At 38.5% G+C, this 15,820-nt stretch overlaps 1 protein-coding gene and 1 pseudogene across 1 annotated transcript in view; one reads left to right on the forward strand and one right to left on the reverse strand.

Moving 5' to 3' along the window:
• Vwc2l (von Willebrand factor C domain containing 2 like) overlaps nucleotides 1–15,820 on the reverse strand; it is a 146,911-nt gene that overhangs the window by 79,088 nt on the left and 52,003 nt on the right. The window lies entirely within an intron of this gene.
• On the forward strand, nucleotides 4,451–5,711 carry LOC124105669 (pre-mRNA-splicing factor RBM22-like; annotated as a pseudogene).

Here is a 15,820-nt window from a genome sequence, read left to right on the forward strand (position 1 = left end):
AAACCACCAGAAGCTGGACTAGGAAGGAAGGCTTCTTCCTGAGGGTCTCTGGACCCTTGGACTTCAGACTTCCAGCTTCCAAAACTGTTAGAGAATAAATTTCTGTTTTAAGCCACTCAAGTTTGTGGCACTTCGATAAGGCAACCCTGGGGAAGCAAGTTAGTCCCTTGAGCTTAGCCACAGTTCCTCTTCTGCACCCTGTTACTAGATAAAAAGTCGAATGTTCCTCCATTGCCAGTGGGTGAAGAGTCCCGTTCTCAAACATGAAGGGCAGCATTTGAATCTATAAACTCAATAGCTGGCTCTCTCACTCTCACCTGACAAACCCGCTTATTGTTGTTTTTGTTCCAATTAGCTGCAAGTCACCTTAAATCTCATCACAGGAAGCATCAGTCTATTTAAATTCAATGTAAATGTATTGCTGCTTGTTTTTATACCCGACAGGAGACAGGGATAGGACATGGAGAAATTACTCCCTAGGTGTTGTGGGTCTTGAAATCTAGAAGTGATAAAAGAGAACAAATTGTTGGAGGTTAGAGGGAGAGAGATATTGATATTCTGGGCATCAAATCCCTAAATAAAGAATTGACTGGCACATTATAATGTTCAAAAATCCCTTCCTTCCCTCCCTTCTTTCCTCTCTTCCTTCCTTCCTTTCTTTGCCAGATATGTTATTCTGATCTTTGTCATATAAATGAAGTTGAAAACCTAACAGAAAAACTCAAATAGTTGCCCCATTAATTCAGATTACTGTATTTCAGTTTATCAAAGTCTAAATTCATCTCCTGCTGCCCATTCATTTGTTTTCTTGGAAATTGTAGCAATAATTCTTATTTTGCACTCAATCTCCATCCAGACAGGGGTTGAGGGCTCAGCCTTGGTGCCTGGAAATGACATTTTATGCTGAAGCTCTTGGGTTTGTTTACACGACACATAAACACTCAGTCAGAACTTCACATTTCAAGCCCCCTTATTCCTGTAATGGGGATGCTGAAAGAGGGAGAGTGTATTGATTTCAAGCCGCTGCTCAGGTATTGCTGTTTGTGATCAAAGGAAGGAGACAGGGAGGGGTGGGTGCTTTGCTGTCAGGAGTGGCTGAGAAAATGAGCACTAGTACATTTGGTGCAAATGGTCTTTTGACACTTCTCCCTACCCCAGGAATGGATAAATGCTCAGACTCCAAGACAATAGGGATTAAGGAAAAATAAGGTGAAAAAAAAAAAGGAAAAGAAAGAAATCAAACTGGCTATCAAGTAGACTAAAATCAGTGATAAATGAACGTTTTGTATTTTTCTATCACCTTGTCACAATATGTAGACATAACTATTGCTTATTTCTTTCTTCCTTTTGTTGGTGGGGGAACATAGTAAGAAAAAGACAAAGAAAGTCTCCAAGCTGGCACTGGGATGGAGGGAAGAGGTAGATCACAGGCATGAGAAGGAGTTATGGGGCAGGAAGAAATGAGTAGTCTGTTTTAGGAAGAAAGTGATTTATTTTACATATTCCTTAGGATACTTTTTCTTTTGCTTTCAGTCATTTTTATTTTTCCTATTTATTAAATTACCTTCCTTATATTGAACATTAGTTATCTTGTTAACCAAGAACATTTTTAAAGATATATTAGGCACCAGTGTCTGGGAGGTAGTATCTTTTGCACAAACATGATAATGAGGCTCTGCGTTGATTTTATTTTCAAGAATCCAATAAAGTATTTGTGATGCTTTTCTAAGAAGGTAAAATTAAAGATAGCAATAGTGCACTGTGCATTTCAAACAGCTAGAAGAAATGACTTCAAAGGTCTTCGCCATGAAGAAATAATAAGTGTTTGAGGAAATAAAGATGTTTAGCTTGATTGGAACATTGTATAATGTGTACCTACTTTGAACATTATGACACCCTGTTAATACACACAACATTTGTGTCTATATATTGATTGAAAACAATAATTTTTAAAATAAATTTTTAGTTGTAGATAGACACAATACCTTTATTTATTTATTTTTTATGTGGTGCTGAGGATTGATGGGTGTTCCTCACACGTGCTAGGCAAGCATTCTGCCACTGAGCCCAAAATAATAATTTTTTTTTAAAAAAGGAAAGGAACCTGGATAGTACCAATGCTATCATATTACAAAATTAGAATTTAGTCCATATTTCAGTGTTTGTAATCAGGATTGTTAAACATTAGAACTGTAGTTTGTATAAAATCTAAAGCCAGCACCTCAAGGCATGGCAGATATCATTATTTGTGTTGATTTTCAAATATACCAGTGTACCAGTAGCTATTGCCATATAGCAAACCACACCAAAGCTTGGTGGCTTAAAAAAGCCATGATTTATTACTTCTTATACTTCTGGGAGTGACCAGTTTTTCAGTGGCTCTCCCAAGCTACACACAAGCTTTCAGTCAGCTGTCAGCTCAGACATGCTGGAAGTTCTAAAATTAACCTCATTCACAAGTCTGCAATCCTGGCTAGCTGTCAGCTAGGCCTTTAGCTCTCCATGGTCTTTCATAGTTCAAGGGTCCATCCTGGACTTCCTTTGGTAATGGCAGAGTGTTGCAAGAGGGTGGCAACAGAGGCTGTCAGGCTCTGAAGATACAGCCTCGGAAGTCTCACAACATCCCTCTCCTGCATTCTACTTGTCACGGAAATTCACAGGGTCACGTTGAAAAAAGAGGTAGACAGAAGAAGACAGGGGGGTTGTTTTAGCAAATCCCTGTCATCATTTTCCAAGATGATTCCTTCCTTAGAAGTTGCATCCCTCTCTATTCCCATTGTCTTACCACTTGGCTCCGTTCTCTGTATTTGGCTTTAGGTTATAATAGTCAACAAATCATCTCATCCCGTGGTGCCCATTGCTATTTGTTCATTCTTTCTTTCTTCATCTGAAATAAACATCCTGCTTCTTGTAGCTTGGCTCAGGGACTCTGGAATAAGGCTAACTTTTCAGTAAGTATGCTCCTTTGCTGTTAGGTGTGGTCAAGGGGCTAATTTCTATCCAATGGGATACAATGTTGTACATTTTGAGGAAGGAAATGTGTCTCTTTTTGTTGCCTCCTCCTTCCTCAAGCATGGAGTATAGATGTAATGACTCATGATCCAGGGGCCATCTTGGATGAGGAAGTGACACGGGAAAGGCAACAGCCTGGGTCCCTGACTCCAAGAAGTTCTACAGCAGCCCTGGAGCAATTTCTTCTAGATTTCTTGAATATGCATGAAATATACTTAATTGAACATGACTTGGGAATGGTTACAAAATTTACTGAGGAACTCAAATGCTAAAATGTCCCCTTTAATTTTATAATTAGTCATTCTGAATGTAGTGCGACTATCATCAAGTAGTTGTTTGTTTCTCTTTAGACAGCATTTAGGGATGGGAACTTAATTATCTTCTTGCTTAATTATCTTCTTTAACCATAACTTTACAAAATTGCCAACAACACCAATGACTTTTGGATTTTTCTAGTTTTGTTAATTCAAGTTATCTATCTCTTTTATTAACATACAAATCAGGAGCTAGTCATTACTTTTAAAAAATATTAAAACATGAAAACTAATGTAATTTAATTAGATCTAATATTCTTACTCGTTGCTGTATTCTAGATTATAAAATAAATCATTTTAAGTACTGTAAATTCCTTGAGAAAGTGGACACTTTAAAAGGCATTACATTTTGAATGTTCCTTCTTGATGGATACAAAAAGAGATGAAAAGTCAAAGTTTTTCTACCCAAAAGTCCAACAATAAGTACAAATAGATAAAAATGGAAAATAATAAAGTAAAATATTATGCACTAATTAAGATTGGTAATACAATGAATGCAACAAGATAGAAAATTTGTATGGATAATACAGTATCATCACTGAACTATGAATATATCTGTAAAAGATAATAGAAAGGGGAATTTATCCCATCAGTTATAAATGACATGATATCATGATAACAAAATTAGTTTGAGGTGGCTTGGCTCATGTGAAGAATTTATAAAGGAAGCAAAGTATTTGCTACATTTTGGATCTGGAATGTCTCCTAAAGGCCCATGTATTAAAAGCATGGTCCTCAACCTGATACTAATGGTAGGAGGTTTTAGGTCATTAAGAATGTGTCTTCAAAGGGGATTTTTTTTTTTTTTGGACCCCCATCTCTTCCTCTTTTTCTTTGCTTTCTTGCTGCCACGAGGAGAGGAGCATACTCTGCCCTGTACTCCCACTGTGAGCTGCTGCCTCCTTACAAGCTCAAAAGCACCCAGATCAACTAACCATGGACAGAAGCCTCCACAACCATGAACCAAAATAAATCTCTCCTCTCTTAAAATTGACTGTTTCAGACATTTTTTTATGGTGATGGAAAGCTAACACACTGTTCCATGGGTCTTAAACTCTTCTGCAGGATTAAGATTATTAGAGGGCCCGACTCAGAAGCTACCACTGCCCCCAAACGCTCTCAAGATGACAGCCTCTCTAAGTTCCAACACCTACAACAGGTAGAACTGGGAGGACGCGGACTTCCCCATTCTATGCCAGATGTGTCTTGGAGAAAACCCATATATCTGAATGACCAAAGATAAGTATGAGAAAGAATGAAGAATCTGTGCCAGGCCATTTACAGTGTTTCACTGGTGTCCTGGAATCTGTATGCACTTCAAGAAGACTAAGGTGTGCCAAACCTGCAGTAAATTGAATAACATCTGTCAGACCTGCCTCTTAGACCTAGAGTATGGCCTGCCCATCCAGGTTCGTGATGCAGGATTGTCTTTTAAAGATGATGTGCCAAACTCAGATGTCAACAAAGAGTACTACACACAAAATATGGAAGGAGAAATTTCTAACTCTGATGGAACACGGCCAGTTGGCATGCTTGGGAAAGCCACATCTACTAGTGACTTGCTGCTCAAAATGGCCCTGACCACACCCTACTACAAAAGGAATCAGCCCCACATTTGCTCCTTCTGGGTGAAAGGAGAGTGTAAAAGAGGGGAAGAGTGTCCATACAGACATGAGAAGCCTACAGATCCAGATGACCCCCTTGCTGATCAAAATATTAAAGACCGTTATTATGGAATCAATGACCCTGTAGCAGATAAGCTTCTAATGCAGGCTTCAATGATGCCTCGTCTGGACCCACCGGAGGATAAAACTATCACCACACTATATGTTGGTGGTCTGGGCGATACCGTTACTGAGACAGATCTCATAAATCATTTCTACCAGTTCGGAGAGATTCGAAGGATCACTGTAGTACAGAGAACAGCAGTGTGCGTTCATCCAGTTTGCCACAAGGCAGGCTGCAGAAGTGGCTGCTGAGAAGTCCTTTAATAAGTTGATTGTCAGTGGATGCAGACTCAAGGTGAAATGGGAAAGATCCCTGGCAGCCAGAGGAAAAGAAAAAGAGAAGGATGAAACCAAAGATTCTGGGATCCAGCTGGAGCCTGTTCCAGGTCTGCCTGGAGCTCTTCCTCCTCCTCCTGCAGCAGCAGAAGCCTCTGCCACCTACTTCAACCTCCTCCCAAGTGGCCCTCCACTGTGGTAAACACTGCCCTGCCACCACTGCCTGGGATCGCCCCGTCCCCCACCCCCAGGTTTGGGGCCACACATGGTCCACCCAATGAGACCACCTGCTCCTTTCATGAGGGCTCCAGGACCAATCCACTATCCTTCTCAGGACCCTCAGAGGATGGGAGCACATGCTGGAAGATACAGCAGTCGCTAGCACATTGCCACCACTCTGGGCTCCAAGGAAGAAAGGGCGCTTTAAAATCCCAGTAAGTGAATCTTGGAATAAATATATTCTTCCTTCCTTGCTAGTTTCTATGGTTGAAGCTGAATGTGCTCAGATATGGACAGTTGGAGAAGCGTAGCCTTGCTTACCTACATGTGTGAAAAGAATCAGCAGACCTCAAATAAACTGCCATGATCACAGCTAGTGCCATGATTATATTACTAAGAAAACCTTCTGCTCGTCCCTTGAACCTGTATGGGGGACGAGCAGATGGGTAAATTGGAATAGCCAATGGAGTTACCATCTCAATTATATGTTCATTTTGTATCTTGAGCTGCAGTAAAAAACCTTTTAACCATTTTTATGTCTACTGGGTATTTTATTTTTTTATCATCTAAAAAAATAGTACTAATCATCATAGTGTCATAATAAGTGTGATTTAAATCTTTTGACGTCACATATTCAGAGACACAAGAAGAAACCAGGACCCAGGACAGCCCAGAATTTTTCTTTTTCTCTCTCTCTCTCTCTTTTTTTTTTTTTTTTGGTACTGGGGATTGAACTCAGGGGCACTCAACTACTGAGCCACATCTCCAGCCCTATTTTGTATTTTATTTAGAGACAGAGATGCCTAGTACTTCGTCATTACTGAGGCTGGCTTTGAATTTGTGATCCTCCTGCCTCAGCCTCTCAAGCCACCGTGCCCAGCTCTTTTCCTCATTTTTAAAGTAAAAATTACTTTTTATTCCTATCAGAAACACAAATTTTATGGATCTATCATTGAAGAAACCTGGTGTCTGGGATGAAATTATTTTATTTTAAAGAACTTCCCATCCAATACCTTCTTTAACAAAATAAAAGGCAAACCTTGGAGTGTGTTTGGAACAGAAGACTCAGGAGCCACCACCGGAACTCTGATCTTCCACATTCACCTTCGTGTGTCTTCAGTGTCCCCTTGTGATCTCCTGCTTCTGGGCAGAGGACTGTTGGTCTTAGAATGTTTGGATATAACTGAATTGTAGGTAATGAGGGAAATTTGATGTTGTGTTGTATTGTTTTTAAATAATTAAAATGGGTCAATTAAAAAAAAAAAAGATTATTGGAGGAAATCATAAAATGAATGTGCTTGGAGGGAACACTGCTGAAGAGGCTTTTGTGGAAGCATCAGTTCTGCCTAAAACTCTCTGTCCCATTTTGGTGGTAGTAGTTCCTGATCCCAAGTCTAATCATGGAACCTATGTAAGAGTTTTAAATGTTTCCTGCATTTGAAGATATAGTAGACCCATGCTGGCTTAGGCCTAGGAAATCAAAGGCAGTTTAGGGATTAGGGACTAGGAAATAATGGAGGTGACTGAATGGCTGGCCAACTCCTGTGTCAGAATCAGGAGGGAGCTGCTGCTGCTACTTGGAGATGTGTGTCAAGGTCAGAGATGGCTGTGGGCCACATGAGAGAGGGAGCCAGTGTGGGGCTATTTGGGTTCTTCCCCAGGAGTGTCATGTCTCCCTGCCCTCTTAGAAACAGAAGTTTGTGGGTGGGTGCATGGGGAGGGCATGGAGCAGCAGGACCTCACCTTCATACCTGTGCCTGGGTTCTGGATGGTGGCTGGAAGAAAGGGTATTTGACATTAACTCACATTTGGAGTTTTGATTAGTATCTTAAGACTAGACATTCTAATGAATTGTGACTGTGTTCGTGACCTAAAGCGCCTAAGACCATGTCTACATTGTAAATTCAACTGAAGAAGTTTAAAGACAAGGTAGGAATTGAGGAGAAAGCTGTTTGTTTATGATCTGTGTTAGCCTTGATCAATACATTAGTTACATGCAGAACATTATCTGAACCAAAGTGACTTTTTAAAATAGCTGTTTTAGCCAGGTGTGATAGCTCACACCTATAATATCAGCAACTCTGGAGGCTGAGGCAGGAGCATCATAAGTTAAAAACCGGCCTTAGAAGCTTAGCACGTTACTAAGCATCTTAGCGAAACCCTGTCTTAAAATAAAAAATAAGGGCTGGGAATGCGGCTCAGTGGTTAAGTACCCTGGGATCAAGTCCCAGTTCCAAAAATATAAAAATAAAAATAAAAAATAGAACAGATATTTCTCCTTCAATACCATTCCCTTAATAGTCTAATAACTTTAATAGTTAATGAAATTCAAAGAAAGATGTGGACCTTTATTGTACATTCAGCCTAGCACAGGGATTAAGTCAGCCAACCTAGGTTCAAACCCTGTGACTTCATTTACTAGTCGTGTGATCTTAGCCAAGATGCTTAGTATGTTTAAGGATTTGTGTCCTCAGCTATACAATGGGAATAATGAAAATCAACAGGCACTTTGTAAATTTTTGTGAGGCTTAAATTAAGCTCCCCTGTAAAGCACTAAGTGTTCCACATGAGCTAGCTTTTGTTTTTGTTATGGTTCCAGGGATGGTGATGAAAGTAGAAAGGCATGGCCTCTCTCCAGAGGTTGTGGTCAAGGAAACAAAAGAGATCATCTTATACATTAAGGGGTGCTTACACGATTTCTACCACAGATGTTTGTACCAGAGAGATTGGTCCCTGTTGAAGTTGAACCAAGGGTGGCTTCTGTAAATTTCTCAAGGTTTGCCTGCAATAAGAATGCAGGACTGTGCCTTCTAGTACATGAGGGGTTAAAGGAGAGCCCATCTTGGCTCCTTCCATTGCTTGGTACTATAATAAGTACATAGTTCACAGCCTTACTGGGGAGCTGAGTGGTCACACCAAGGGCATCTTATGCTCAATTGGGATTTATCCCTTTTTATCTGGCATATATTTTCTTGATTGTTCAAATCTAAAAAACTGATATTAGCTGGAGGTATTATATAGTTTTAGCAAATGGAAGATAAATTAACATAATGGAAGATAATTATTAAATTAATAATTAGCAACCTTCCCTCCCTCTTCAGAACTTTGATTCGATCATGGTTTAAGAGCTAGGCTCCCTGAGACTAGGATTCTAAAGGGGCTCAGACTCTTTAGAGAAAGTTAATCAAGGCCCTTGGATGTGTAGAGAACACTTTGGTTCCCGCTACATAACCAATTTCTAAGATGAATGTTTTTTTCAAGTTCAGCTTTTTCTTCCTGAGTTTCCACACTATTAATAAGTAGATGAAATATCAAAAAAAGAGAGGGAGAAAGAGAGAGCGAGCACCTGAGAAAGGCAGAGAGAAATATGGTTTCTCTTCCAAATGCACTGAAGCACTGAATAAATATAATTATGGATGTAACGAGGCCAGATTCAGGTTTTAATCACTGTTTCCCAACTACCTACTAATTTGCTATTCAGTGCCTGCTGTTGTGTAACTTTGGGTCGGGTGGCATTAGCTCACCAGGTAACCACAAGTAATCTTTTTAGTTTAAGCCTGTGGTGCATCAGAGCATGAGAGGCTGGGAAAATTAGATGCACTATGTCCAAAATTTTTTTTCATTAGTACTTGGCATTGATGCCCTGATCTGTAACCCAGTGAGTATTTTTGCAATCACTATGCTATATGGAAATTAGCATTTTCACCAGAATGCTAACATGTGGTCGATACATCTCACACTGGGTATTAAAATCTAGGCAAGCTAGCAGTTTGAATGTGCATGATTTCGTTATTTATATATATCATTGACATACTGATTTAAATGATACAATATGTGCTTTTTTGTGCCAAACCACTCTGCATATTGACTGTAGTATATTTCCCTAAATCTACAAAGACATTAACTCCCAAGCAGAAGATTGCTTCCTCTGAGTGTGAGAGTTATTATCACACTAAGAAAGGGAGATAGGGGGTTTTATCATGTCCTAGATAATACATGAGAAAATGGAGAAATCTCTTGAGACAAAACAGGAGAGAGTCAGGAATAATAAAAACACATATATTTAACTGCTGTGTTCTCTGTTCATGCATTCTATTATCAATAATGTTGTGGCTGCTTTGGATGTGAGAAGATGGACTAATTCTCCTGGATTGAGGCAGAGTCAGAAGATCCACATTCAACTTCTGGCTTTGACAGTATCAATGTGACCTTGGGCCAGTCCCTTAGCTCCTTTGCAATCAGTGGCTTCTTTTTTTCAAAGGAGGTCCTCATGATTGTCAGCAATCACAAAGCCACATATGACTTGCAATTTTTGTTGGCATTTATTATGTTTTTACAGTTCTGTTTATTTTCCTAGCTAACTTTCAAAAATTGGGAGATTTCACTTAAAAAGCAGATTTATGGCTTTCTGTTTAATAACAGGAAGACTTAGTATTAGTCTCACATTTTTACATGACCGCCATTGACAAGGGCAGACGGTACTCCATTTGAGATATCACACATTTTTCTCTCATTTGCCATAGGCTCCACTATAATCTCTCCCCAACTTGGGGACTAAATAATAGATCTGCTTACTTATGCTTATTATTATTATTATTAATTAATTAATTACTTATGCTTATTGTTAATTTTCTTTTACTCTTGAGTATTTCCATCTAAAGTGAGAGAAAATAAAAGTCCAAAATAGACCCAAGTTTCAAAAATAGATGGAAAGATACCATTTTTTTTGAAACAAAGAATATTCTGCTGGTTTTATTTTAATACAGAGAGTCCCTTGACAGTGTACAGGCCTTCCTTCACATACCTATTTCACTTGCTCAGTCCATATAGCATTTGAATTTGTCATCCCTGGTCCATTTGGGAATAAAATATCATTTCTATAACTTGAAGAAATTTCTTAACAGATGCATAATTTTTTAATTCCCCTTTAGTGTACAACAAAGAGATAATCACTTTGAGAAGATGTCTGGGTCTGTGGGTCACAGAAAGGGCCTTTGTACATGAAATGTAAAGTTTTCAAAACAAGAGCTTTGGGGGCCGGTAAGCAGCAGGCCCAACAGTTATAAGCAATTTGCATCAAGTTAGGGGCTTTGCAAGCCCAATGTGTGCTGAGAGAACAGTTTTCCCAAACCAGATTTGGACTTCTCCCTGAAATCCTTTATTTCCCCAATGAACTCGTAATTCCGATCCTGCTTGGTATTGCTTTTTTGGCAATCATAGAGACCTGGGTAAAGTGGGAAGTTGGAAAAAGCAAGCCCCAAATAAATCACATCTAATATCCTTCCCTGATAGATGCAGTAAGTTGCCAGCATTTGTCACGTGACAGGTGCGATTAGAAGCATTTTACATATGTTATGGCATTTAATCCTCATAATTACTTTATGAGGAATGTATTATTTTCCTGGGTTCACCTGGGAAATCTAAGTTGCTGGGCGGATAAAGAGTTGATTCAAGGTCAAAGACGTTGCCCTGGAGAGCTAGTCTCTCTATTGTCATAGGCCCTGCTCAAAATCACTCCACTGTATTATACATTGCCTTGATGGGAACAAAATGAAGGGCTTACTTACTCAATAATAGAAAATGCTTTCTCCTCATATGTTGCAATTTTTTTCTACAAATATGCATTTTTGTCTTTCTATAATTCATATTTGAGGAAATTCTCTCATCATTTTTAATGCTCACAACAGACCTGGGAGGCAGGCAGGGTGTCTTGTTGACTTCATTTTGCAAACGAGAAAATAGCCCTGAGAGATGAAATGACTTGCTCAAGATCTCACTGCTAAGGGAAGGGAACCACAGTCTCCGGAGGCCTCATTCACATGGCTCCTATTATGCCAGGCTGCCTCTTCTTTTGGGTTAACTTTGGTAAACCTCTATTTGGGAAAGATATTCTTCTGTTATACAGGCAGGAGAAACAATATGCCTTCAAAGTAAATAGTAAAATATTTTCTAATTTTTTCCATGTTGCAATGCAGATAGTAATTTTAAAGGATATTATTGAAAATTGGGGTGTAATGATTTAGGAATCTATGAATTTTAAACCTGCAAGCCCTCCTGTCTTTCATGGATAAAGTTGTCCGATTGGCATGACATCTTGGAGAAGTGTCTGTGATGTTTAAATTCTTTCCTCACAACATCAGGGAAACTACAATTAATCGTCGCACCTAGACAGGTGCTAATGAGACCAAGATGATTGTTGAGCTTCACGCATGTCCATAAATACAGGTTACTATTCTGACCTAGCTCACATTTCACCAAGGATGTAGGAAAGACAAGTAAAGGGGCTATAGATAGATCTGGTCATGAGGCTCAGTTAGCACATCCCTTCTTGCTGTGTTTTGCATATGTTTTGTCACCTCTGAAACTCACATTGAATTTGTCCTCAGTGTAACAGTGCTGACAGGTGGTAGAAACTTGAAGAGGTAATTGGGACTTTAAGAGGGATTGATGTAGTTCTTATGGGGCTGGGTTAGTACAGTGAGAGGAGGTTGTTATAAAGTGAGGCTGCCCCTTGAGTGTTTTTTTTTTTTTTGCATGCACCTGCTTGCACTCTTGCCAGGAGGTGCTCACAAAACGTTCAGCAGACACTGGTTTTGTGCTCTTGGATTTCCAGACACATCAGCCTAAACAAATTTATTTCTTTGTAATAATACCTCTTCTCAGGTATTCTGTTATAGCAACAGAAAATGGATAAAGATACTTCTTAAATTCAAGGACATCAGAAAACTATTAGGTGTACCTATGTAAATATTTCTACATGAATATTCACCAAACAGGTGGCATAAAAATGTAACATTTCTCAAAGTGTATTCCATGAAATGCTTATAAATATTCTGAAAACAATATATTTAGGCAATAGTTTTCTCTCTAAAATATTTTATACATACTATTTAGAGAGTTTATGAAGTTGCTTTTATCTGAAAACACCATTATGACACATTCTAGTTAGAGAGTTGTTATTATGAAGTTGTGTTTCATCTGATAACACCAACAAATCTGTATGAAACCATCTTAAAGAAAGGTTGCTGTATAGGCTTGTTACCATTTGGATGAGGTGTACCCTAAAGGCTTAGGTGTGAGACAATGGAGCAATGTCTAGTGGTGGTGAAATGATTCGATTCCAAGAGCTATAACTTATTTAAGGAATGAATCCATTTGATAAATTAATAATTTGAAAGAACTTCTCTGCTGAGGGTAACTGTGTGTGGGTTGGTGGTGCATGGCTAGAGGAGGTGGGTCACTGAGGATTATATGCCCACGGGGATTATATCTTGTCCCTTTGGCTCTTCCTTCTCTCTGTGACCAGGTAGCTATGAGGTAAGCAGTTTTCCTCACCATGCCCTTCTGCTTCGATGCTCTGCCTCACCTTGGAGCCAAAGTGATAGTGAGCCAGTCATGGACTGACACTCTGAAACCATGAGTTCAAAATGACTTTTCTTCCTCTAAATTGCTCTGGTGAGGAATTTTGGTAGTAGTGATGAAATATGACTAACACAAAAACTTCTCTGGGTTTGGATGCATTTCCCAGAACTGGACATAAAGTAAGATCAGTTCTCTGTCTTCCTTATAAAGAAGCATGCCATATAATACTAAGCAAAAGTCAAGGTCTGGTCCATTAAAGAACTGATGCTTTCCTCCTTTGAGTTTAGTGAGTAAGAAGACTTGGATACTATAAGTTCAGTACGGTAGACTCTCAAGATATGAGTCTGAGTTTTTGAATCTCAGCCTGGAAGAGAGTCACCAACCATCAAGAAATATTCGTTTAGACCTTCAAACGAATAATTATAAACTACTATCAGTTTAAACAACTGAAAATTGGGTGCTTACCTGTTATAGAAGCTTAACTGTACCGTAATCTAGAACTAATGCATGGAAGATATCAAGCACATTTCTTGAAATAATAGGAACACATTAATGACCATCATATTCCTTTTCTTTATCATCATTATTATTTATTGGGGCATGATTTAAGTGAACTCACCATTTTATTAGTTTTAAGAAATTAGCTTAATTTCTCATGACATTAGAAGTATGCCTTAATATTTTTCTGTTTTCACTTTTGATTACAGAGTAGTGTTAAGTTCTACTAAATTATTTACCAAAAACATTTGAAGCAGATATTTCTGAAAATTTATTTCAAAACAAATATTTTAAAGTTGTTGTTGGAAGAGAAGAAAAAACATTAACATTCAAAAATGGTGATTACATATGAAACATATCACTTTGGTTAAAGAGCCCAGGTTGATATCTGATTATGGTGTATTACATATATTTTCACACTGAAAATGCAAGCCCACCTTTAGAATCCCTGATAAGTAGAGTATCCACTGACTTGTCTGACAGATTTGGTGGCTCTAAATTACAAATGAATATTGTTAAATATAGTACCAGAAAATTCTACTTCCACAGCAACCAACCAGGGAAGTCAGCCAGTATTGGTATCAATCTTCATGCCATCACCATGGAGACATGAAATGTCAGTTTTCTGGAGACAGGTCTTGTATTCAAGGTCTTTTTAACCTGTTGTCTATCTTTGGGTGAAGATGTTCCCCATCAAGACTTCTTATATTCAAGGATGGTTTTCATTCATTGTGTATGAATTGAACATTCAGAAGCATGACTGTGACATACTTTATCAAAATCTTGTTTAGCTTTAAGTTACCTTTGATGTGTTTGTTATGATTGTTGCAAACACCTATAGCTTTGGTGCATGTGCATACAGACTATTTTTTATAACAAATATTTATACTTTCTCCCTAATTTTGGCCTATTATGAAAATTTCATGTGTTTTGACACCTATCAAACATGAACCTATTTTTCTGAAACTTGCACTCTTATTTTCCTTGGGGGAACACACACTCTCACTGCCCAGTGACTCTAGTGCTGTTGTCTTCATCCCCATCAGGGATGAAAATGTGGCTCCAGCACCCAGGGGGATTGTTTCAGGAATCTGACTAACCTCAATTCTAGCCAATTTAAGTCACATTCAACATTTATGTTACAAAAAAAAAATAGCCTTTCTTTTCCTCCACAACCAGATATAGATACATGAGGAAGAACATCTGGATCTGCTGGCAGCCCTCAGGTCACCATGAAGTTCCTCAAAATCCAACCAATAGAAGAAATGCAGGCTTTCTCTTCTAGTCCCTTGATTTAGCTAGGCCTACTGCCAGGTGCCCTGGATGTTTAAGATAGGTAAACCTTTTTGACCTTTATGTTACTTGCAACTAAAAAGCACTCACCAATGCAACCAGAGAAAATAAGAAAGTTCAAACAAGGTTCAGAACACATCTATAGTAACAAAACCCATGGAATCCTATGAATTTGTTGTAGAACCCTAACCTCCATTCAGTTTTGCTCTTTTTTAATGAGGTATATGAATGCCTGTTACCCAGGAAGTGCACTCACGAAGCACACTTTGGCTGTGTGGTGTAGTGGAAAGTGCATGGGTTTTGGATAGAAAATAGTGGGGAACACAGGTGTTACAATTTTCCATTCATGGTCCCCATGATAAGTAATTTTCTATTTTAGTCACATCTGTAAAAGGTCTATTGAGAAGATTAAATGAGATTACATGTGTTCAGTAACTGATATGGCTGACCAATAAATGTCTATTTTACAGACAAACCTACTTTGTATAGCTTTCATCCAACTTATTCATCCTACAGTGCCTGAAACAATTCAATTTTACCAACTTCTGCCTTGGCCTGTTGATTGATTGATTCATTCATTCAATTTTAGTCTCCAATGAATTTCTATGAATAACCTTACTCTTCTATTTAATTATACATAATCATAGATTCATGAGAAGCAAAGTAAGGCCAGAAAGTTCAAGGGGAGCATGTTTTGAGCTACGAAAGTTTTCTTCCAACAGGTTTCCAGGAATGTAATTCAGCTCAGAGCATCTTGAACCTGAATATGCTGGGAAGATGACCGAGACATTCTTGAAAACAATAAAAATGATTGAGCAGTCATTTATATAGCCTTTAAGAGTGAATTTAAATTCATGGGGAAAATGTGCTTGGTAATCAGGATGATTAAACTATGACCTTGAACCTAATTTTGACCCAGTCTTCACCTGCCCATTACGTGATCATGTATCTGTCTCATTAGTGGGCTTCAAACAGAGGTTGTTACTTATTCTTTGAGAAATAAACACCTTTTTTTTCCCTGTAAGGAATCTCCCAATATTAGGTATTTGGTGTTGAAGTTCCTGAAATAATAGAAGTCAATATTTCCAAGTTCTAAGAATAAGATACAGGTGCTATCAT

This window comes from Marmota monax, unplaced genomic scaffold (assembly GCF_021218885.2).
Source record: "Marmota monax isolate L192 unplaced genomic scaffold, Marmota_monax_Labrador192_F-V1.1 WCK01_AAM20220418_F8-fsc00136, whole genome shotgun sequence".
Classification (NCBI taxonomy): Eukaryota; Metazoa; Chordata; class Mammalia; order Rodentia; family Sciuridae; genus Marmota; species Marmota monax.